This window comes from Tupaia chinensis, unplaced genomic scaffold (genome assembly GCF_000334495.1).
Source record: "Tupaia chinensis unplaced genomic scaffold, TupChi_1.0 Scaffold000604_1, whole genome shotgun sequence".
NCBI lineage: Eukaryota > Metazoa > Chordata > Mammalia > Scandentia > Tupaiidae > Tupaia > Tupaia belangeri.
In genome coordinates, this window is record NW_006160122.1 from 3,404,860 (window position 1) to 3,427,280 (window position 22,421).

The 22,421-nt window shown below is 48.6% G+C and overlaps 1 long non-coding RNA gene across 1 annotated transcript in view; it reads right to left on the bottom strand.

Moving 5' to 3' along the window:
* LOC114009692 (uncharacterized) overlaps nucleotides 1-22,421 on the bottom strand; it is a 35,170-nt gene that overhangs the window by 2,211 nt on the left and 10,538 nt on the right. Inside the window, exon 3 of the long non-coding RNA XR_003551072.1 lies at nucleotides 14,222-14,320. This is a non-coding gene — a long non-coding RNA (uncharacterized LOC114009692). The remainder of the gene's footprint in view (nucleotides 1-14,221; nucleotides 14,321-22,421) is intronic.

The following is a 22,421-nucleotide window of genomic DNA, read 5'->3' on the forward strand; positions in this document are numbered from 1 at the left end:
ATAGCAAAAACCTCTCAAAAAAAAAAAAAAAAAAAAAAATAGACCTTTGGCCAGCCACAGTGGTAAGTGACACTCCATGATGCTGAAGCCACATGGGAAGTTCCCAGGTTTGCACCCCATGGTCTCCCTGCCCACCAGGTGAGCACCCACATGCCCGTGATCCTGGCTGGCTGAGGAGGGTGGGTGGTGGTGTGAAGATCCTGTTGGGGGTGCCTGTCTCTGCCTCTCTGTCTCCTCTCTCTCTTTCATGGAAGAAATAAAATCTTTAAAAAATATATATCTGGGGCTGCGTCCGTGGTAATACAGTACTCAGGAGAAGCCAGATGGCCTATGATGACTATCGTTTAGATCCCTGGCCTGATACAGCCCAGGCACACGCTTGAGTGCCCAGAATGCACTGGGCTAAAGGACTGGGGGAGGGGACCGCAGTGTGACCAGACTGTGTGGAGGGTGCTGCCCTCCCCCTTCTTTCTTTTCCTTTCCTTTTCTTTCCTTTTCGAGGTTTTTGCCATAGGACTTGTGTGCTCACTGGAGAGAGACAGAGACAGTGAAAGGGAAAATGAGAAATCACTCCCTGATGGGAGGGATGGCCACACCGCAATCTCTCCTCCTCCATTCTCCTCCTGGGATCTTGGGCACGCACAGCACAAGTTTCAAGCCACTGGGTCTGGGACTTGAACTGTGATCAGCCATGTGGGAGTCCAGTGATATAACCACTATGCCATCTACCAGCCCCTTCCTCCTTCCTTCTTTCTTCTCTCTCATTCCCATGGACACATGCCTGAGGTCTGTTCTTAAAACAAATATATGTATTTGACCTCTTTCAGGGCTCAGCTTTGCCCTCCTGAGTATACAGAAAGGTAAAATATCTGCCTGCAGCTCTAGACCAACGTACCTTCAGGCTGGAACTGGAGCCCCACGGAAGAGAGTTTCTGAGCTAGTTGGTGGCATGGTGGTTAAGGCAGCGTGTGTCTCCAAGTCCCAGCAGAAGGGAGAAATGGAGGAGAAGCGATTGCAGCCTGACCGTTCCCCACAAGGGAGAGCTTTCTCGCTTTCTGTCTCTTCCTCTCTGTCTCTCTCCAGTGCCTTCTACCATATTTAAAAAAAAAAAAGAGAACCCTGTCTCTTCTGTCTCTCTCCAGTGCCTTCTACCATATTTTAAAAAAAAAAAGAGAAGAAAGAAAGAAAAAAGAAAAAGAAAGAAGAAAGAGAAAGAAAGAAAAAGAAAGAAAGGGAAGGAAGAGAAAAAAAGAGAAAGAAAGCAAGCAAAGAAGGGAGGGAGAAGGCAGAAGAGAGCTTCTCTTCCCAGCGTAGCGAGTCAAAGTTTGCTGTCTCTCTCCAGTGCCTTCTACCATATTTTAAAAAAAAAAAGAGAAGAAAGAAAGAAAAAAGAAAAAGAAAGAAGAAAGAGAAAGAAAGAAAAAGAAAGAAAGGGAAGGAAGAGAAAAAAAGAGAAAGAAAGCAAGCAAAGAAGGGAGGGAGAAGGCAGAAGAGAGCTTCTCTTCCCAGCGTAGCGAGTCAAAGTTTGGGACTGGGCTGTCTGCAGCCCGCACTGCCACAGCGCCAACTGCTCACAGATGGCACTCAAAGGAGTAACTGAAGGGACGAGGGGGGTCTTCAAAAAGTTAATGAGGGACCAGCAAATGGAGTAATGGTTATGTCACTGGACTCCCACATAATCCACCACGGTTTGAGTCCCGCACCCGGCGGCTTTAAACTCATGTCCAGTACTTGTACGTGACTGCCCAAGATCCCAAGAGTAGTGTGGCCATCCCCCTGGGGAGTCATTTCTCACTTTCTGTCTGTCTCTCTGGTGAGCACATGTGCTCTCTAGCAAAAATCTCTTTCTCAAAAAAAAAAAAAAAAAATTAATGGAGGGGCCAGCTGGTAGTGTGGAAGGTGAGGGACTGGATTCGCAAAAGGCTGACAGCGGTTCACATCCCAGACCTAGCAGCTTGAGAAACATGCCAGAGAGCCTGCAGTGTGGTCATCCCGTCGGGGGTACTTCCTCAGTTTCTATCTTTCTCTGTCTCTCTCTGCTTCCAACTTTGCTTGTAACCTATAGCAAAACACAACAAAACCAGGAAGAACAGAAGTTAATGGAAAAGGCGTATGTTGAAGAAACTATGGGGTCAGCCAGTGATGTGGTAGTCAGGGTGGCTGGATCCCACATGACCAACTGCACTGTTCGCGTCCCGGACCTGGCGGCTTGAAAAACATGCCAGATACGTGTGCGCATGTGCTCAAAATCCCAAGAGGAGAAAGGAGGAGAAGGAATTGCCGTGTGGCTATCCCCCCTGGGAGTAGGGGGGGCAGGCTTTCTCACTTTCTCCTTCTTTCCCTGTCTGTCTTTGGGGAGTGCCTGCACCCTATAGCAAATTTTTAAGAAGAAAGAAAGAAAAAAAGAAAGGAAGGAAGGAATTAAAATACGTACAAATTTCACTGGGGCGGGGGTTAGCAACAAAAGCTAATACTGTGATTCCATTTTCCCACACACTTTTTGACGTCCCCGTATGGGTCAGTGAGGGGACTATTTACACAGGTATGGGCAAGGCTGAGATAAGTCAACAGGGAATTGTCAAGAACTCTGGAGCTAGCAACAGCGGAGGGCCATTGCCACCCCCAAGCCAGGGCATGGGAGGAAGCTCTCGCTGGAGGAGACAGCTGTCAGAGGAAGCTGTGGCCTTCGGTGCCACCGCCAGCAGGAGGCCCCAGAGCGAGACTGGAGGTGGATGGATCCCTTGACCTCCTTCTAGGCCACCTACCACTCTTCTGCTTGTGTCTCCCATTGGCCAAACCCAAAGGGAAGTGAGAGGGTAATGTAGTCTAGTTGTAATTTCCACACAGCCTGGTGGGCACAGCAGAGAGAGAGGCAAATAGAAAACACAATGTATTAGGACTAGCTAATGGCGTAGTGGTTACATCACTGGACTCCCACGTGGCCAACCGTGGTTCGAATCCCGGACTCAGTGGCTCCCAAAGTATGCTGGGTTCGTGTGTGTGTGTGTGCCCAAGATCTCAGGAAGAGAATGGAGGAGAAGGGATCATGGTGCAGCCATTCACTGTCCCTCTCACTGTCTCTGTCTCTCTGACTCCAGGGAGTACACATGCAAAAACCTATCAAAAAGAAAACATAAGCGCATACACTTCCAAGTCAGACAGATCTGGACAAGTTACTTACCCTCTCAGCCTCCTGGTCTGTAAACAGGAATTGTAACAAGGCCTCCTGTCACGGGAGGGTTCAGTAAGAATGAAGTAATTATCAGAGCACCTGGCACAAGTACGCACCATATCCACATAACTATAAAAGTGGGGGCCAGCAAGTAGCATGGCGGTTAAGGCGTTGGACTCCCACATGGCTGACCGCGGTTCAAGTGCAGGACTTGGAGGCTCACTTCCTCACTCTCTCTCTCTCTCATGCTGTCCCTCTCTGGTCAAATAAATAAATAAATAAAGTTAAATAAAATAATATTTTATAAAGAACTATTTTATTTAACTTTATTTTATTTTTTGGCTAGAGAGGGACAGCATGAGAGAGAGAGATAAAGAGAGAGAGAAGAAAAGTGAGAAAGCAAGCTGCCAGGTCCGGGATTCGAACTGTAGTTGGCCATGTGGGAGTCCAGTGTCCTTCAGCACACCACCTACTGGTCCCTAAAATAATTCTTTTAAAAAAAAAAAAGCAAAAATATCTTATTATTTCAAAGAGGGAATCTGGCATGAAAGATTGGATGCAGATGTGTTGGAAGGGCTGGAGGAAGACAATGCAGACAGGGAGGTTACCCCGAGATTTCTGACTGCAGAAAGCTACCACCACCTCTAGGCTGAAGGGGTAAGAAGGCTGCTGCCCAGAGCCGTGTTCATTGCACTGAGTCAGTCGAAGTACCCACTGCTGGCCACTGGCACGTCCACCACTACTGCCCTCCCCTTCTTGCTGATGCTGAGGACAGAGTGTCTGGAGTCACCTGCTGCTGAAGCTGCCAGTCCAGAGCTAAGGTGCTTCTGAGCCTGCTGGAGTGCCTGGCAGCCCCGGCCCACCTCCACTGGAACCCAGGAGCCTGCATGGACCCCAGTGTTTTCGCTGCTGCAACTGCTGCTTCGCCACTGCTGGAGAGGAGGAAGGCTCCTTCCTTCCGTCTCCTAAACTCCCACCAGTGCCTCTTACTGGTGAGCCCTCATGGGAAGCCACTTGATAAAGGAATCTGAGAAATGCGTAATAGTTAACAAGCTTTCAGCCCCGGCTACACGGAAGAGGGCACACTAGCAGAACAGCTTTATAAACAAACAGACAAGTGACTGGTTTGGTAAATTCAGAGAACTGAAGGTTGTACGGCTACCTTCCTGCAGTGTTTGCTGAGAGATGCCGACTTCAGAACCAGCCGGGCCTTGTCTCTCCCCACCCTAGACTTTCATAAAGAGGGCTGAGGCCAGAGGAGTACTGCGGGTGTGTTCAAACGCTTCCCTTCCCCAACGTTGTGGGAGGGGATCCCCAAGGAATTAGCTCCGAAGTCTTGCAGCGCTCTAGGGAGAAGCAGTCTGCCTCCTGTTCCCTCCGTTGGGTCAGGCATGTGATTTGCTTCCCTGATGCAATGGCAGGGGTGGGGTGAGGTGGGAAGGGACACCGGAAAGGGATGTGGTAGCAGTGCCCGTTGGCGAGGGTAAGGACTGTACCCCGAAGTGCTCAGTTCCGGAATTACAGAAGATCAACACCATCTTTGCGATGAGGAGCATTTTCTGTCTTTCCTACCCAATATGGTGGCGGTTTGTAACCTCTGGTTCTTGAGCACTTGAAATGGAGCCGGTGCAAATAAGGAGCTGAGTTTTAAATCTTTCTCCAGGTGTAATTTAAATAATCACAGGTAGGCGATAGTTATAAAACGGGACAGCACAGCTACAGACCAGGAAGCTGGTAGTAAAGAAGCTACCTGAGGGAACCAGCAGTTAGCGTAATGGTTATGTCGCTGGACTTCCATGTAGTTGACCGCGGTTCGCGTCCCGGACCCGGTGGCTTAAAACTCACGCCGGGCACGTGTGCGTGCGTGCCCAAGATCCCGAGAGGAGAATGGAGGAGAAGGGATTGCGACGTGACCATCCCCCCTGGGGGGTGATTTCTCGCTTTCTGTCTCTCTGTCTCTGTCTGTCTGTCTGGCGAGCGCACGCGCCCTATAGTGAAAATCTCTCAAAAAAATAAAAAGCTACCTGAGTGGGAATTGCGGGCTTCCTGGGAACCCCGCACAAGAACACAGCAGGGTGGCAGCTGAGGATCTGCAGAAAAATGGGTTATGTGTCAAGAGACCGTCAATAGCTAAGAGAATGGCTTGGCATTCAGTACCTCTCTGGCAGTCCCACAGAGATCTCACTGCCAGCTCTGCGAGAACAAGCAATGAATTGGATTAGTGGTGGCAAGGCCGAAATGTAACCAGAACACACCACGGCACTAATGGCTGCTAAAACATTGAAGCGTTTTCCTCTCTGTTGGTAAACAGGCACCTCCCCGAGTGCCTCTTGCCAACCTGGCACTATGCCCCCACCCCCAGGACTCCCTGGACCGTCGACTACCCAGCGGAGCCTCCACTGTTCCTGGCCTCTCACCTGGCACTGCAGGGTGCTCTCAGGACCCTGCTCGGGGACTGGCTGTCTCTCTCATTGGGGTCGTTAAATACTTGGAAAGTCCCTTCTAGTGTTGGACTTAAGTTTACAGCAAATGCTGTGGGCTTCCATGCAGGGACCGGCTGTTATGACCGCAGGAGTGTCTTGTCCCGACACACCATGGGCAGTCCCTTTCTCCCACCTCCCCAAAACCCACCCCAGAGAAGCAGTGGAGAAGAGGGGGTGGATGTGAGGGCCCCTTCCCCACTCCCAGACAAGACTCAGCTTTGCCCCTCAGGGCGTGGGGGCTGGAAAGGAGTTTTGAGCGGAGTGTAAATCGCAAGTCTAATTCTGATGGAATTTCAGAACTAGTGAGTGCAAAGTTTGGGCTCCAGGTGGGGTGGGCTTGGGGGCAGGTGTCAGGAATCCGCGTCCAGGACCCAGGGTTGAAATCCGGCTCCTACCTGCCGTTGCTGGTCCTGGTGCAGCTCTCCTTCATCCTGGCCCTGGGATGCTCAGCCACTCAGACCTTGGGCACCTCCACATGTGCACACTAGCCCTTAAGACCTCCAAGGGCCTTTGGGGATTGAGCTCAAGGACGGGGGTTGGGGGGGACCAGCAGTTGGCATAATGACTATGTCGCTGGACTCTCATGTAGTTGACCGTGGTTTGAGTCCCAGACCCGGTGGCTTAAACTCATGCCGGGCACGTGCATGCCCAAGATTCTGAGAGGAGAACGGAGAAGTGATTGCGGTGTGGCCATCTCTCCTGGAGGTGATTTCTCGCTTTCTGTCTCTCTGTTTCTCTCTGTCTTTCCAGCGAGCACACGCGCCCTATAGCAAAAACCTCTCCCCACCCCCTCCAATAAAAAGACATGGGGAGTGCAGGGGAGGGTGGCCACAGAGGACGTCATCTGTCCCAGGGCCCCTCAGCATCCTCTATATTTGTGGAAGTCACCTGGCTCAGCTGGGCCACTGACACGGAACTTGAACGGGAGGTTCAGAAGTCACCTGTCATCAGAGCAGAGTCAACATGGAGGGCGATGCTCTAGGAAGAAGGGGCCATGGCCTCTCGCTGTGGGGGGCACTAGGCCTGCCCATTGGTGGCATTTTTCTGGGCCACTGGATCCTTTCTTGGGGTCATTGAGATAACACATGACCCTTCTTCTTCTTTTTCAAATTTTATTTACTATTTATTTATTTATTTATTTGAGGGGAGAGAGAGAGAGAGAGAGAGAGAGAGAGGGAAAGTGAGAAAGCAAGCCACCCGGGCCAAGACTTGAACCACGATTGGCCAGGTGGGAGTCCAGCACCTTAACCATGCCACCTGTTGGTCCCAACTCTTCTTTTTAGCTTGCCCGAGAGAGCTAGAGAACAGAAAGTGAGAAATCACCCTCCCCGACCAGGAGGGATGGCCATGCCACAATCCCTTCTCCTCCGTTCTCCTCCCGGGATTTTGGGCACGCATGAGCCCAGCGTGAGTTTTAAACTACTGGATCTGGGGCTTGAACTGTGCTCAGCCCTGTGGGAGTTCAGCTACGTAACCCTTACGCCATCTGCTGGTCCCACCCATGACCCTGCTAATGTGTCACCCCAGCTCTCCCGCTCCCGCTCCTTTTCCCCTTTAGTTAGCAGAGCTGGCTTCTAAGGCTAGCTGCCAAGCGCTTCTCAACTAAAAGGCCACTCGAGGCCAGTGAGGAGCGCCTGCCAGAAGGGGGGCTGTGGGCTCACTTTGGAGGGACCTTTACCGGGAAGATGTGGGGGGGAGCCAGGTGAACAGAGGAAGGTTCTCCCTTGAGGTGTTGTTGAGCAGGGCAGGCGGGCACACAGAGATCACAGGGACAAAGGTCCAGGCCTCTTGTCCGGTCATAGCTACATTATTCACTTCACTCGCCGTGTGACCTTGAAGTCCTGGGACTTCTCCGGTTTGCTCCTTTCCAACACAGACGAAGACTAGCCCCTAGCACCTCCCTTACGAGATGGCGAGACTAAATGCAGTGAAGCGTCTCAAGTGCTTCGAAGATTGCCTGGCACGCGCTGTTAGCACGCCTTCGCTGTTACTGTGACTCATTCCGCTGAGCGCAGAGCCGAAGGACCACAGGTGAGCACAGAGACCTGCCTTAGACGGCCAGTGCGCTCAGTGCTGAAGCTGGGAGGGGGGGTGGCTGGGCGTCTCTCGCTGGGAGAGTCCATGGTAACCCTGGGAGTGGAAAGTTCCAGAGCCCAGAACACGGGGCTAGCCCAAGAAATGCCATCCACTCCTGATGCCCAGGACAGCGGAAGTAGGGCCAGGCTACAGCAGGCACACGAGGCATCTTGGCGAGGGCATCGCCTCTGAGTTTTGTGGCTTCCAGAGATGCCCAGTTTGCTGTGAGGACACTGATGATCTGACTCACAGGCGCTGGGGGGCAGATGGGGGTCTTTTGGTGTATGTATTCGAGGTCAAGGGTCATCAAGTAGCTCTCCCCAACCAGGAGAACCTATTTTTTACACCTGGCTTTTGGGCACCTCAAGCCCATGGGCATATGTATGCGGGAACTATCCTGTGTGTGCCTGGGAATAGGTCATGGATCTGGGACGCAGGTCTGCCATTCACCAGCTGTGTGACCTTGGGCAGGTCACTTAACCTCTCTGAGCTTCTAGTTCTTTGTCTTTAAGTCTAGTTCAATCATAGCACCATCCTCATGGGTCGTTGTAAGATTTTTAAAGCATTATTCACCTGAAAGTTATTATCTTGCACCTGGACAGCACCCCACAAACGTCAGCGGCCGCAGGTCCATAGTCAGGATGGAGGTTTAGAGGTTTTTGCCTTAGGATTTTCCAAGGTGGAAAACTGGTCCACAGGCGGCCAGCAGACAGCATAGCTGTTACATCGTTGGACTCCCACGTGGTCGACCAAGGTTTGAGTCCCAAACCCGGAAGTTTGAAAATCACACCGGGCACTTGTGCATACATGCGTACCCAAGATCCCAGGAGGAGAATGGGAGAAGGGATTGTGGTGTGGCCATTCCCCCTGGGGGGTGATTTCTCACTTTCTCTCCTTTCGTCTCTGTCTCCCCCCCACACCACACCACCCTAAGGCAAAAACCTCTAGAAAACAAACAAAAAACTGACTCTCGGGGGTGGCCTGGTGGAGGTACCATTTTGGACCTCCTTGCTGTTTGACCAGAGGAGAGCTTTTCTGGCTTCCACACTTCCGCAGCTGTCCCCAGCCCAGGCAGACCCCAGACAGGGCAGGCCTCGTGGCTCCGTGCTACAGTTTGAACAACTCCTTCAAAACTCATGTTGATTTTTTCGCACCCAGAGGTCACTTGTACTCTGCAGAGAGAGGAGGGGGAGAGAGCACTTCCCTTGGGGTATGGTCACACAGCAGTCTTCTCCTCCACTTCCCCATCCAATCGGGATTTGGGGCATGCATGCATACCCTACCCTGCATGTTTTTTTGTCTGTTTTAAAAAGAATTTTTATTTCGTTTTGTTATCTTTATTAATTTTTAAATTTGAACAGAGAGAGAGGGAAAGTGAGAAAGCAAACTGCCAGGTCTGGAACTCAAACCTGGCAGTCTGCCACGTGGGAGTCCAATTCCTTAACCACCACGCCACCTGCTGGCCTAAGTCCACTTGTTTTTAAGGCCACCAGGGCCAGGATTTGAACTGCACACTCAACTGCACAGGATCTGGCTCCTTTCAACACTAGGCCACAGAGCTAGCTTCACTTTTTTTTCTTTCTTTCTTTTTCTGTTTTTTTTTTCTAAAGATTTTTGCCATCGGACACATATGCTCATTGGAGACAGAGAGAAAGAGACAGTGAGAGGAGAGGTGAGAATCACACCCCTCCCCCAGGGAGGATGGTCACACAGCAATCCCTTCTCCAGTCTCTTCTTGGGATTTTGGGCACAATGCACAAGTACCTAGCATGATTTTCAAACTGCTGGGTCCAGGACCTGGACAGTGTTGGTCATGTGGAAGTCTGGAGCCTTAACCATTATGCCACCTGGTAACCCTGTTGAAGTCAAATCAGTGAGAAATAAGAGGGCATCTAGACACAGCCAAATTATTGGAGTTTATTGCCAGAAGCTTATGAGAGGTGTCTCTCAAAGACCCTGCAGCCCCGAGTGAAAGGAGAGGGGTGCTTATAAAGGCAAAAAAAAAAAAAAAAAATTCCGGGTTGATGTGGTGATTACAGTGGAAACTGAGGAGGGGGTGAAGACGAAAGGGAGTGAGTTCCTATGCAAGTCAAGCAGGTTAATCATTTCTAAGGGCGCTCTCCAGACCTGATTTAGTGGTTCCTGTGGCTCCAGGCTGGGGTCTGGCGATTGGTGATTACATTGCTAAGAAACAACTAAACGAAAAGGTTTCGGGCTAGTTAGCAAAGACAGACTATTAACTGCTCTATTTATTCCCGGCCAAAGGAGGAAGCAAGTTTAAAGCAAAGTTCAAGGTAGAAGTGCTTCTGCCTCAGCCCAAGTTTGTTTATTTATTGAGAGAGTGAATTGGAGAGTCGGAAATAGTCTTCCAGCCAGCCAGGATCAGGGAACGCAGGTGTGCCAGATGTTCAGGTAGACTCAGGGGTGGAATCCAGGCCCTTCCCACGTGGCTCCAGGGTCGCCGCAGTGGCCTCCTGCCTTAGCCCAGTTTTCAAAGGAGCAAACCAGAGAGGTTTGGTGACTTGTCCAAGGTCACACGGTGAGTGACATGAGCGATGTAGCCATGACTGGACAAAAGCCTGACCTTCCTTTCTCAGCGAGATCTCTGTGCTCCCCTCCTCGGCCCTCCCCACGAGTACTCCGGCCAGCCGTTTCCCTCCCCAGGGTAACCAATGTGACCAGCTGTCAGAGTGTAGTTAGTTAGTGACGTAAGGCATTATCAAACTGGTCTCCGGAAAAGGCAGAGCACAGAGAGGCAGCCTTCCTCACACTTCCGCACAGCAGCTTTGCTACAACTTGGAATTTTTAATTTGAGCAATTTTTTCACATTTGATTCTGCCTTTTTTTGGGGTGCGGGGGATAGCAAAGCAGGAAGTTTACAGAAGGAGAGGGAAGGGAAAACAGAGCTGACGAGAAGGGAGGGGTCCCGGAACACGGGTTGCCAAGGATGAACTGCGGTAAGCGGTTTTTATCTGGGTCCGAGGGACCTTGTTCAGGCTCATTCTAGGTGGGGCTCATCCCGCCCTTTTGCAGTGGGGTCTTTTTTCTTTTAAGTTTATTTATTTCTTCCATGAGAGAGAGAAACAGAGACAGAGAGATAGGCGTGCCCAACAGGGCCTTCACACCACAATCGACTCCTAGCTTCAGCCAGCCCGGATCACGGGCACGTGCATGCACACATGCGCTGGGGATGCTCCAGGAGGTGCTGGGACCCAAACCTAGGACCTTTACCACGTGGGTCCAGTCGTGCAATTGCTGAGCCACCACCCGGCTTTTATTAGAGAGTGTGTGTGCATCGTGCGAGAGAGAGAAAAAGAGACGCAACGGCTCTCATCGTGCCACGGCCCCTGTGCCCCAGCCCTCCAGCTCCTCCGTGCCGCGAGCACCATGCACGTACTAGTGCGTTTCCACGCTGTGAGCAGTCCACCCCAGTCTCAGCTGGTGCAGGCCACGGGCACACAAGCGTGCACCTGCCATGCTCACCAAGGTCCCCGGGCATGAACCCAGGACCTCTCCCGTGTCGGTTCAGTTGTGTCGCCACTGAGCCACTTCCTGGTCCCTCCGGCTTTAATTCCAGATGGAAAATTGCAGGAGGGAAGGCCCGCTAACTTAATGATCCAATTCCGCGGTGGCAGGCACTTTGCTAAGCACGGCCACTAAGCAGGTGTACCCCGAGAAGATCATGACAGTTGATTAAAATAGTGAAACACTGCAGTGACCAACTAGAAGGCGAATGATAATAAATAGTGAAATTAATTATTTATAGATATAAGTTATAATATAAACTTGCTGGGCTAACTTCATGAACATTGATGAATGAGGCTCCTAAAATAGCGACCTCTGAGAAACATGAGTGCGATCCGCGTCCTGGCAGACATGCTCGCTCGCTGCCGCGCTCCTCCTCCCCCGGCGCTCTGCTTTAGAGGAATGACCAGCTTCTCTTTACCCTCAGATGACTCACTTCTCAGTGGTTCTCAATAGCTTAGCTATTGTTTGATTTTTGTGTTTGTGCATTAGGATACTGATAGAAAATGTGTAGGGTTTTGTTTTCTTAAAAATTTTAGAACTTACAGAAAACTGTTAAACATGAACACTCAACCCACATGGTCAACTGCGGTTTGAGTCTCAGACCTGGTGGCTTGAAAATCACACCAGATATGTGTGCAGGCGTGCCCAAAATTCCAGAAGGAGAATGGAGGAGAGGGGATTGCCATGTGGCCATCCCTCCTGGGGGGGGGGGCGGTGATTTCTCGCTTTCCCTCTCACTGTCTCTCTCCCTGTAGTTCTCTGGCAAATACATGAGCCCTATGACAAACAAACAGAAAAACACCCAGGATAAAGAGACAGCAGTGTTCAAACATTCCTTTCAAGTATAATAGATAAAAACCTCGGGGCCAGCAGGTGGCATGCTGATTGGAGTGCTGGACTCCGACATGGTCGACTGTGGTTCAAGTCCTGGACCTGGTGGCTTGCTTTCTCACTCTCCCTCTCTTTCTCTCTCTCTCTCTTTATGTGTGTGCATCTCTCTCTGATAAAAAAAATGAAGAAGAAAAAGAAAATTAAATAAATAATTCTTTAAAAAATAAATAAAAACCTCTGAATCTGAGAGAGAATTTTAAAAAATATATTAATACTAATACTATTTAAAGTCACAGCAGTCTGGAAAAGCCTTTGGTGCTAAATAAGAATCTGTTTAAAATAAGCCTAATGGTCGTTACTTCTGGAATAAAAAATAGATTTATTATTTCAACAGAAACGACAAACAGGGCCCAGCCACAGAGGTGCACACTGCCAAGACTCTGCTGGACCAGCCAGGACCTTTGAAGGCCGAGACTGGATTCCTGGCTGAACACAAAGGCGGGGCGTGTTGGTGTGTGCCTAAGTCCCAGCAGCTCGGGGAGACCGAGGCAGGATCCTGAGTAACACAGCAAGACTCTGCCGGAAAGAGCCGGACATGGTGGTGGGACCCTGTCAACCCAGCTGGGAGGCCAAGGCAGGAGGACTGCTACCCAGTAAGCCCTGTCTTGTAAGTAAATGAATAAAAATATACATGTACGAGTAGATTACGACTGCCAGTGAAATCAATGTGGGATCAAAAGGTCACCGACCATGATTAAGAGTTGAAAGCGCTCAACATTTATGGCACCTGTACCGTTCAGAATGGTAATTATGATCTGCAAAAGTTCACGGTTTGTAGGACCAGCAGGTGGTGTGAGGGTTAAGGTGCTGGATCCCACATGGCTGACTCTGTGGTTCAGGTCCTGACCCTGGAACTTGAGAAACATGCCAGGCATGTGTGCATGTGTGCCCAAAATCCTGGGAGGAGAGTGGAGGAGAAGGGATCGTGGCATGGCCAGCCCCTAAGTGGGGGTGATTACTCATTTTCTCCCTACCTCTCTCCAGCAAGTACACTTACCCTATGGCAGAACTCTAAAAAAAAAAGCTCATAGTTTGAATCAGTCAGATTTGGGTCAGAGACACAGAAATATTATGAATAATATAGAAAAGAAACTGACTGGGACCAGCAGGTGGTGTGGTGGTTAAGGGACTCCACATACATATACTGAAGTAATTAGACCTTACGCAGTTGAGGGGAGTCATTCAGTGCACAGCAGCGTGGCTTATCTCTGTTCCTCAATCTGGGACTTGAACTGGAAAATTTTATTTTTTATTTACTTATTTTTTTGGAGAGATTTTTGTTTTGTTGTGTGTGTGTGTGTGTTTCTTTTGCTATAGGGTGCATGTGCTCACCAGAAAGATAGACGGAGAGACAGAAAGTGAGAAATCACCACACCACACCCCACCCCCATAGCGTACCGCAATTCTTTCTCCTCCATTCTCCTCTAGGGATCTTGGGCACGCACGCACATGAGCCCCGTGTGAGTTTAAGTCATCGGGTTCGGGACACGAACCACAGTCAACTACATGGGAGTCCAGCAACATAGCCATTACGCCAATTGCTGGTCCCACAACTGGAAAACTTTAACAGCTGAAGGCTGAAATCATCTGTGGACACCATCACAGACCTGCCGGGTGCTTGCTGGTGCTAGGTGGGCTCCACCCGGGTGGGGTGGGGGTGTGGTGATTTCTCACTTTCTGGTGCTGTCAAGACATGAAGTGAGACGTGGCCTGGCCCAGGGAATGCGAGTGAGAGGGTTGTGCATTTCTTAGACCCGCCTCAAGCAAACTCCCATGCATGGTCCTTCCTCCCCTCCATGGAGAGGACTTCAAGGACCTAGAAGAAAGCCAAAACCCAAGGTGGAAAAGTCTGAGTCTCTGTACAGATGAAAGCCCTCGCCAACCTGCATCTGACTGCAGCAGGAGCAAGGAGTGACTTTCTCTTACTTGAAGCCGATCACATGTTGGAGTTGTTAGGGTGGCGACTGTTAATCACTCTAACTAGTAATTATTTAGGAGTCATTAATACTTGGTTATTAATAAACGGTTAGTAATAAGTGGTTATTAGTCAGGGTCATTAACATGACATTACCTGTTCGTTACCAATGACCAGAGCTCTCTGTGTGAGCGATGGAACTGCAGCTTCCGTGGTGAAACTTCTCACCGGGACGTGACACACGTTACACAGGCCCTTCATACAACCACCATGTCAGTGGCTGCTCTCGTCACTTCTATTTTTTTAAATTTAACTTTATTTGTCATTTATTTTAATTTGACCAGAGAAGGACAGAGAGAGAGTGAGCGAGTGAGAGAGAAGGAAAGTAAGAAAGCAAGCTGCCAGGTCTGGGATTCAAACCGCGGTTGGCCATGAGGGAGTCCAGCGCCCTTAACCACCATGCCGCCTGCTGGCCTTGTAGCTCCTATTACCTAACATGTGTCTGACGGAATCTGGACTATCTCACATGCCTTTTTCTGACTGATGGCCACAGCTAATGGCCACAACTCATTTTACTGAATTTCTGTTGGAAAAAGGCGAGGGACTCTACTGCCTTCCTGTCACCAAATCTACAGCCACGCATGTTTCGACGCATCTGTCCTGCCCCGTGACAATGGAGACGTGCTCGTTTCCTACCTAAAAGCAGTCCACTTCTGCCCTTGTTCTCATGCTCTCCCTGCTCAGAGTCTGTCCTCTGCTTTCTGCCTCATCTCATCTTTCTCTGCTGAATCCTTCCATAAGGGTGTAAGCATGTTCTTGTAGCTTTCATCTTTCTTTAAAATATTTTTAATTTTATTTACTTGTTCACTTATTTTATTTTGACCAGAGAGTCACAGAGAGAGAGAGAAAGTAAGCCACCAGGGCCAGGACTTGAACCATGGTTGGCCATAAGGGAATGTCCAGCGCCTTAACCACCACACCACCTGCTGGTCCCTGTAGCTTTCATCTTAAAAAACGAAACAAGCCTGCTCTGTAGTACAACAGTTAAGCAACACGCATAGGGACCTGGAACCTACATGGCCAGCTTCTGTTCGAATCTCGGCCATGGCAGCTTGAAAAACATGTCTGCTCGAAATCCTGACAGCAGGGAGAAATGGAGGGAAAAGCATTGCAATGTGACCATTCCTCATTGGGGGATGCTTTCTCTCTCTCTTGCACATGCCTTCTTTGACAATTAAAACATTCATAAATTTAAAAATATATATTAAAGCCTTCTTTGACAATTAAAACATTCATAAATTAAAAATATATATATTAAAAAGCAAACAAACAAACAAACAAAAAAAAATGCACGTTTCCAGTAGCAAAAATCTCCCTAAGAAAAAAATCAATCCATTAATCTGCATCTCTGTTTCCATTTCTCTGGTTCCAACTACCATCACCCCTTGCCTGGTTCACAGCAATCCCTTAGAGTTGGTTTGCCATTCTCTACTCTTTTTACAACACAGTCTGTCCTCCACACAGAAGCCAGGGGTGCTGGGGAAGGGACACGGGCCTCTCTGTGTGGTCATAGGCCAGGCCCAGTTCAAAGCTCCAAATTTCCATGTCCAGCCCAGGCCCCTGTGGGTCAGATGGCACATCCAACAGCCAGATGTCCCAGAGGCTCCCGTCCACTCCTCGCCAGCAGCACTCCTCCAGCTCGAGCCCAGCCCTGCCTCCATTCCTCCTCTGAACCCCTGCAGGGGCTTCCTCACTGGGCTCCTTACTTGGCCCAGGCCCTGCAGCCCACTCTCCTCACAGCAGCCAATGGGAGTTGAAACACTTTTTTTAAGAGAGATTTTTGCTATAGGGTGTGTGCGCTCACCGGAGAAACAGAGAGAGAGAGACAGAAAGCAAGAAGTCACCCTCCAGGTGGGATGGCCATGTCAAAATCCCCTCTCTTTCATTTTCTCCTTGAGATTTTGGGCATGCACACACCTATGCCTGGCATGAGTTTCAAATTGCCAGATCCGAGACTTGAACCACAGTTAACAACATGAGAGTCCAGTGACGTAACCATTAAGCCATCTGCTGGCCCCTGAAACACTTCAGTTCAATGAAGTCCCCCTTTTGCTCAGAACCCTCCAATGACTTCCCAGGCCATGTAAAAGCCAACGCCCTCGGATGGCTGTAAGGCCCTGCACCGTTGGCTCCCCACCCCCCCACCTCGCTTTGGGCCCCATCCTTCATTCTCTCTGCCACCCAGGCTGTGTTAGCCAGGTTACTCCAGAGGAACAGAACCGCTAGGATGTATATACAGAGAAAGAGATTTATTTTAAGGATTAACTCACATGATTTAGGGATGAGAAAGTCTAAAATCTGCAGGGCAGGCTGGAAACTCAGCAAGTGCTGACGCTGAAGTCCTGAACACAAGGGCTGGGAACTCACGTGGCATTGCTATGCTGCATTTGCAGGCAGAATTCCTTCTTTCTCAGAGGCCCCTAGTCTTTGCACTGAAGGCCTTCAACTGATTGGGCAGGACCCACCCCGTTAGAGACCAAAGTCTGCTTTGTTGAAAGTCTACTGATTTAAATGTCAGTCACTGGCAACTCATTTTCCAGAACCTCTCCCTTCTTGGGAGCTGGTTTTCCTCCCCTCTCCTTCAATAAACTCCCCCCTTTGCTACTCTGTGTCTGCATCTCTAATTCTTCTTGAGTGTGGGACAGGAACCCGTGTCTCACTGGAAGCGCTGGGCCCAATCACCCCTGCAGCCCTGAGTTCCTGAGCCACCGGTGAGTTGCAAGCAGCACAGAATCAACACGTAGAGGTTGTAACATGTGCTGAGAAGATGCAAGATCGCATGCAAAAGCTTGAAAATAAAAATTCCACATTCAAAGTTACGATCCAAAAGCAAGCAAGCAAAACTGAAGAGCTTCAGAAAAACCAGTTCAGGACAAGTTCTGCTGAGGAGAAAAAGGAACAGTTAAAAGAAGAGTTAAAACAATCTCTGGAATACAATTTGGATCAAGAAATAAAGAAACATGGTGAATTAGAGAAAGAGATAGCTGCGCTTAAGAAGCTCTTGGAAACAATAAGAAAGAAGTTAAACGATGAAAATAAAGAAATTCGTCCCCAAGAAGATTTAAAGACCAGTAGATTTGAAATGGATAATCAACTTAATATGCTAAAATGTAAGACTGATTTTTTTAAAAGTATTATTTATTTAATTTTATTTATTATTATTTTAAATTTTGCAGTAAGGCACATACACTCACCAGGAAGACAAAGAGAGAGAGGAAAGTGAGAAAGCCACCAGGTTTGGGACTTGAACCGCCACCTCAACCACCATGCCACCTGCTGGCCCCAAGATTGATGATCTTACAGCAAAACTTTAACAGGACTCATCATCTTTCAAAACAATGCATAAGGAATGTGTAAAACTGAAGAAGAGAACTGAAGTTGGAACAAGAAGTAGTAAACCTCAAAAGTCATAGGGAAATAAATTCGGTAGGACATGGTCAGGTAGAACAGCATAAACGGGAGATTGAAGGAAGAGCAAGACAGGATACAGTAGAAGAATTAGAAGAAGCAGAAGCAGCAGCGCAAGAAAACGTAGAGCAGGGATCAACAGGTGGCATGGTGGCTAAGGTGCTGAACTCTCACATGGCCGACTACAGTTCAAGTCCCTGGCAGCTTACTTTCTCACTCTCCTGCTCTTTCTATCTCGCTCGTTAAATTAAAAAATAATAACAATAAATAAAGTTAAATAATCATTTTATTTTAAAAAATTGTAAAGAAAACTTAGAGCAGTTAAAAAGAGAGTAATTATGCTTTGATAAGAAGTCAGCTGGAACTCGGAATTAAAGATCGGGAATCCAAACTCTTCAAAATAAGAGCTTCTCAAGAAGATTCTAATAAAACAGAATTGGAAAAATGTAAGAACTCTCCCTAAGAGAATCACAAATTAGAAACTCATTATCAGATAAACTGAACAAGACTACTGAGAAGTTAGCAGAAGTCAGTGCCAAGTTGTTTTTGCTGTTGTTGTTGTTGTTTTTAGAGGCTTTTGCTAGAGGGTGCGTGCGCTCACCAGAAAGGCAGAGAGACAGAGAGACAGAAAGTGAGAAGTCATCCCCCAGGAGGGCTGGCAATGTCGCAATCCTTTCTTCTCCATTTTCTCTCAGGATCTTGGGCACACACGCATATGTGCTCGGTGTGAGTTTAAGCCACCAGGTCCAGGACTCGAACCGCAGTCTACTACTTGGGAGTCCAGTGACATAGCCATTACGCCATTGCTGGTCCCATGCCAAACTTCTTGTGGAGAGACAGCAGAAGAGATCTTTACCACAAGACCAGTCGGAGAGGCACCTCATGTTGGAAACCCAATAGTTCAGTGCACAACAGAAATCTTATTTCAAGAGAAACCTCAGGGACAATGCCAGCCTCAGTCTCACGGCCTTTGAATAACAGCATCGAGCTCTATTTGAGCAAGGATGCAGCAAGGGTCGGAAAAAAGTCTAAGCAGAGAACAAAGAAAAGCTGCTACCGAATTTGTGTCCGGATCCTGTAGAGCTTTTTGGAGATCTACTTATTTATTTATTTAATTTTTTTTTTAAAGAGAGATTTTTGCTATATGGTGTATGTGCTCACTGGAGAGACAGACAGAGAAACAGAAAGCGAGAAATCACGCCCCTGGGAGATGGCCACGCCACAATCCTTTCTCCTTTATTCTCCTCTCAGGACTTTGGACATGCACGCACATGCACCCAGTGTGCAGTTTAAGCTACCGGGTCTGGGACTCAACCCACAGTCAACTCTGTGAGAGCCCAGTGACATAACCATTACGCCATCTGCTGGTCCCTCGAAGATCTACTGATGAGTCAAATCAAACTAAAGGTCTACTTTAGGGACATCAGAAGAATATGTACAGATCCTGAAGAAAAAGTATATGATCAGAAAGATAAAATTTTGGGGTGGGGAACCAGCAGGTGACATAGTAATTAAGGTGCTAGATATTCCCACATGGCTGACCATGGTTCAAATCCCAGACCTGGTGGCCTGCTTTCTCACTTTCCTTCTCTCTCTGTGTGTCTCCCTCTGGTCAAATTAAAATAAATGAATGGATAAATAAAATTAAATGAGTAACTCTTAAAAAAAAATCTATCTTAAAAATAATTGGGAGACCAGCAGATAGTTTGGACATGCACGCACATGCACCCAGTGTGCAGTTTAAGCTACCGGGTCTGGGACTCAACCCACAGTCAACTCTGTGAGAGCCCAGTGACATAACCATTACGCCATCTGCTGGTCCCTCGAAGATCTACTGATGAGTCAAATCAAACTAAAGGTCTACTTTAGGGACATCAGAAGAATATGTACAGATCCTGAAGAAAAAGTATATGATCAGAAAGATAAAATTTTGGGGTGGGGAACCAGCAGGTGACATAGTAATTAAGGTGCTAGATATTCCCACATGGCTGACCATGGTTCAAATCCCAGACCTGGTGGCCTGCTTTCTCACTTTCCTTCTCTCTCTGTGTGTCTCCCTCTGGTCAAATTAAAATAAATGAATGGATAAATAAAATTAAATGAGTAACTCTTAAAAAAAAAATCTATCTTAAAAATAATTGGGAGACCAGCAGATAGCATAATGGTTATGTTGTCGTAGTCAACCACATAGTTGACCATGGTTCATGTCCCAGACCCGGCAGTTTAAAGTCACGCCAAAATCCTGAGAGGAGAATGGAGGAGAAGGGATTGCAGTGTGGCCATCCCCCCTGGGGGGTGATTTCTCACTTTCTGCCTCTCTGTCTCTGTCTTTCCTGCAAGCACATGCACCCTATAGCAAAAACCTCTCCAAAAAAAAAAAAAAAGATAAAATTTTATAAATTAGACTGTTTACATACCCTCTTAATTGGTTTCCATTAAATATATGACATGTCAAAATCTTTATTAAAGTTATTTTTAACCTAAAATAAAATAAATGTCTATCACATCCAAAAAAGTATCTTCATGGCAACAGCTAGACAGCTGGGCACCGCAGCTCAGCCAAGCTGTTCGTAACGTTAACATCCCAGGGCCCCTTTGCGGGTATTGGAGGCAGCACTGTCCCATCCCAGGGCCGTGGTCCTTACTCCTCTCTCTGCTCGCAGGCTCTGTGCCCAGCTACCTGCTCAGCTCCAAGAGACCTGCACAGCTGGCTCCCTTCCTTCCTTTGGATTTCACTGGATGTCACAACAGTATCTCTGTCTCCCACAGCCCCGTTTTAAGTTGCAATCCCCCTGGTGCCAGCAGGTGGCATGGTGGTTAAGGCGCTGGACTCCCACATGGCTGAATGCAATTCGAGTTCCAGACACGGCGACTTGGTTTCTCTCTCTTTTGCGCTCTCTGTCTCTTTGGTGAGCATGTGTGTCCTGTAGCAAATTAAAATAATAATAACAATAAAGAAAATTAAATAATTCTATTAATAATAAAATCTATATATGTCAATTGCAGACCCTCCTTTGGCCTCAGCACCCCTAGTCCCCTTCTGCTGGGCTTCCCTGTGTGGCAGCCTCAAAGGCACAGTGTTCTGTTCTGTGCCATCCCCGTCACGAACGCTATGTCCCGGGTTACAAGGTCCCTTGATAGACCTCACCTAACTTGCTCGCGGTGAAGGTGACGAGCTGCTGCCTCTGTGGAGCCGGGCTGCGGCTCCGGAAACACGTTTTCTGCCTTGCTAGCTGCCTCCTTATTTGGTTCAGTCAACAGGATGCTTCAGGGTGGGTTTTTATTTAACTTTTACTGTAGGGCACATGTACTTGCGAGGGAGAGAGAGAGAGAGGAGAGAGGAGAGAGAGACAGAGAAGAGAGAGAGAAAGAAATCACTCCTGAGGGAGGATGGCCATGCCGCAATTCCTTCTCCTCCATTCTCTCTGGATTTGGGGCACACATGCAAACGTGTCTGGAGTGTTTTTCAAGCAACTGGGTCTGGGACTCAAACCATGTGTTAAATCAGCACCTGAATGGTCTTTAGGTAATTTCCTGTCAGAAAATAAGGAGATGGTTGCAGCGATCTTTGGCCAGAATCCTCCAGCCATAGCCCCCCCACCCCTGGCAGCCAAGACTCGTGGATGGGCTGATAAGGTCACAGTAGCAAGTAAGCCGGTCAATGACCCACCACTCTTGGGGCCTACCCTCCAGCTCCCATATGAATACATCGTGTCTCTGCAGTAGGGTGGCTAAGCACCTCCACCTTCAGACCCCCTGTCACCACAGTAGGGTGGCCAAGCACCTCCACCTTCAGACCCCAGGTGCTCCTTTTCAATAAGCTTTCTTTTGTCTCTTGAGAAGGTGCCTCCCGAGTCTTATACCACGGAGTTGCCACACGCGAGTCCAGCCTCTTAACCACCACGCCATCTGCTAGCCCAGTGACAAGCTGTTTTAAGCCCCTTGGCCCTGTTTTTTTAATCAGATAGAGGAAGGCACACACAGTGGAAATGACTGTCATGAAGGAAGAAGTTTACTCATGGTTCCCTCGAAACAGGAAGCCTGCCAGCCATGGTGAGGTGTGGTGGGGCAGGGGAGGACGGAGACTGGCAGCCACGTCTGTCTCCGAGTTGCACGGGAATGAACAGGCTAAGGCAGGTACCCAGGGTTAGGACTGGCCCGTCTGAATCATTGTCTTTCTCCGAGTTGCACGGGAATGAACAGGCGAGGCAGGTACCCAGGGTTAGGACTGGCCTGTCTGAATCACCGCAGCAGAACCTGAGCACTCGGTTGTCTTTAGCGGCCTGGTACCCGGCCTGTGCTAATTCACGGCTCACACTGGCCGTTGCCCACGTGAAAGGCGAGCTCCAGAGTGTGTGTTTAACCACCAGGAGGAATGGGCTGGCTTCCAGAGGGCCAATCTTACCAGGTAGGTAAGGCCCCAAGATGTCAAAGCAGCAAACAAAAGACAATACAAAGCCATGACTACTACACAGGGAGAGAGCAGGCAAGGACTGGCAGAAGCAGCAGCTCCCTTCTTAGGGCCAGCAGGTGGTATGGTAGTTAAAGTGCTAGACTCCCATGTGGTTGACAACAGTTTGAGTCCCGGGCCTGGAGGATTGCTTTCTCACTTTCCCTCTCTCTCTTTTTCTCTGTCTCTCTCTGGTGAGTACATATGCCCTTTAGCAAAATTAAAAATAATAATAATGATAAATAAAATTAAATAAATAATTCTAAGGAAAAAAAGATTACAAGATAATAAATGACAAGGCCAACATGCAAACCCAGTTCAGCCTGATTCTAGGGAAAGGAAAAAAAAAAAGAAAGAAAGAAAGAAAGAAATTCCCTTGTCGATTCCCGTGAACTCCGGGCACTCCGGTGGCTGCCCCCTTTTTTTTTTTTTTTGAGA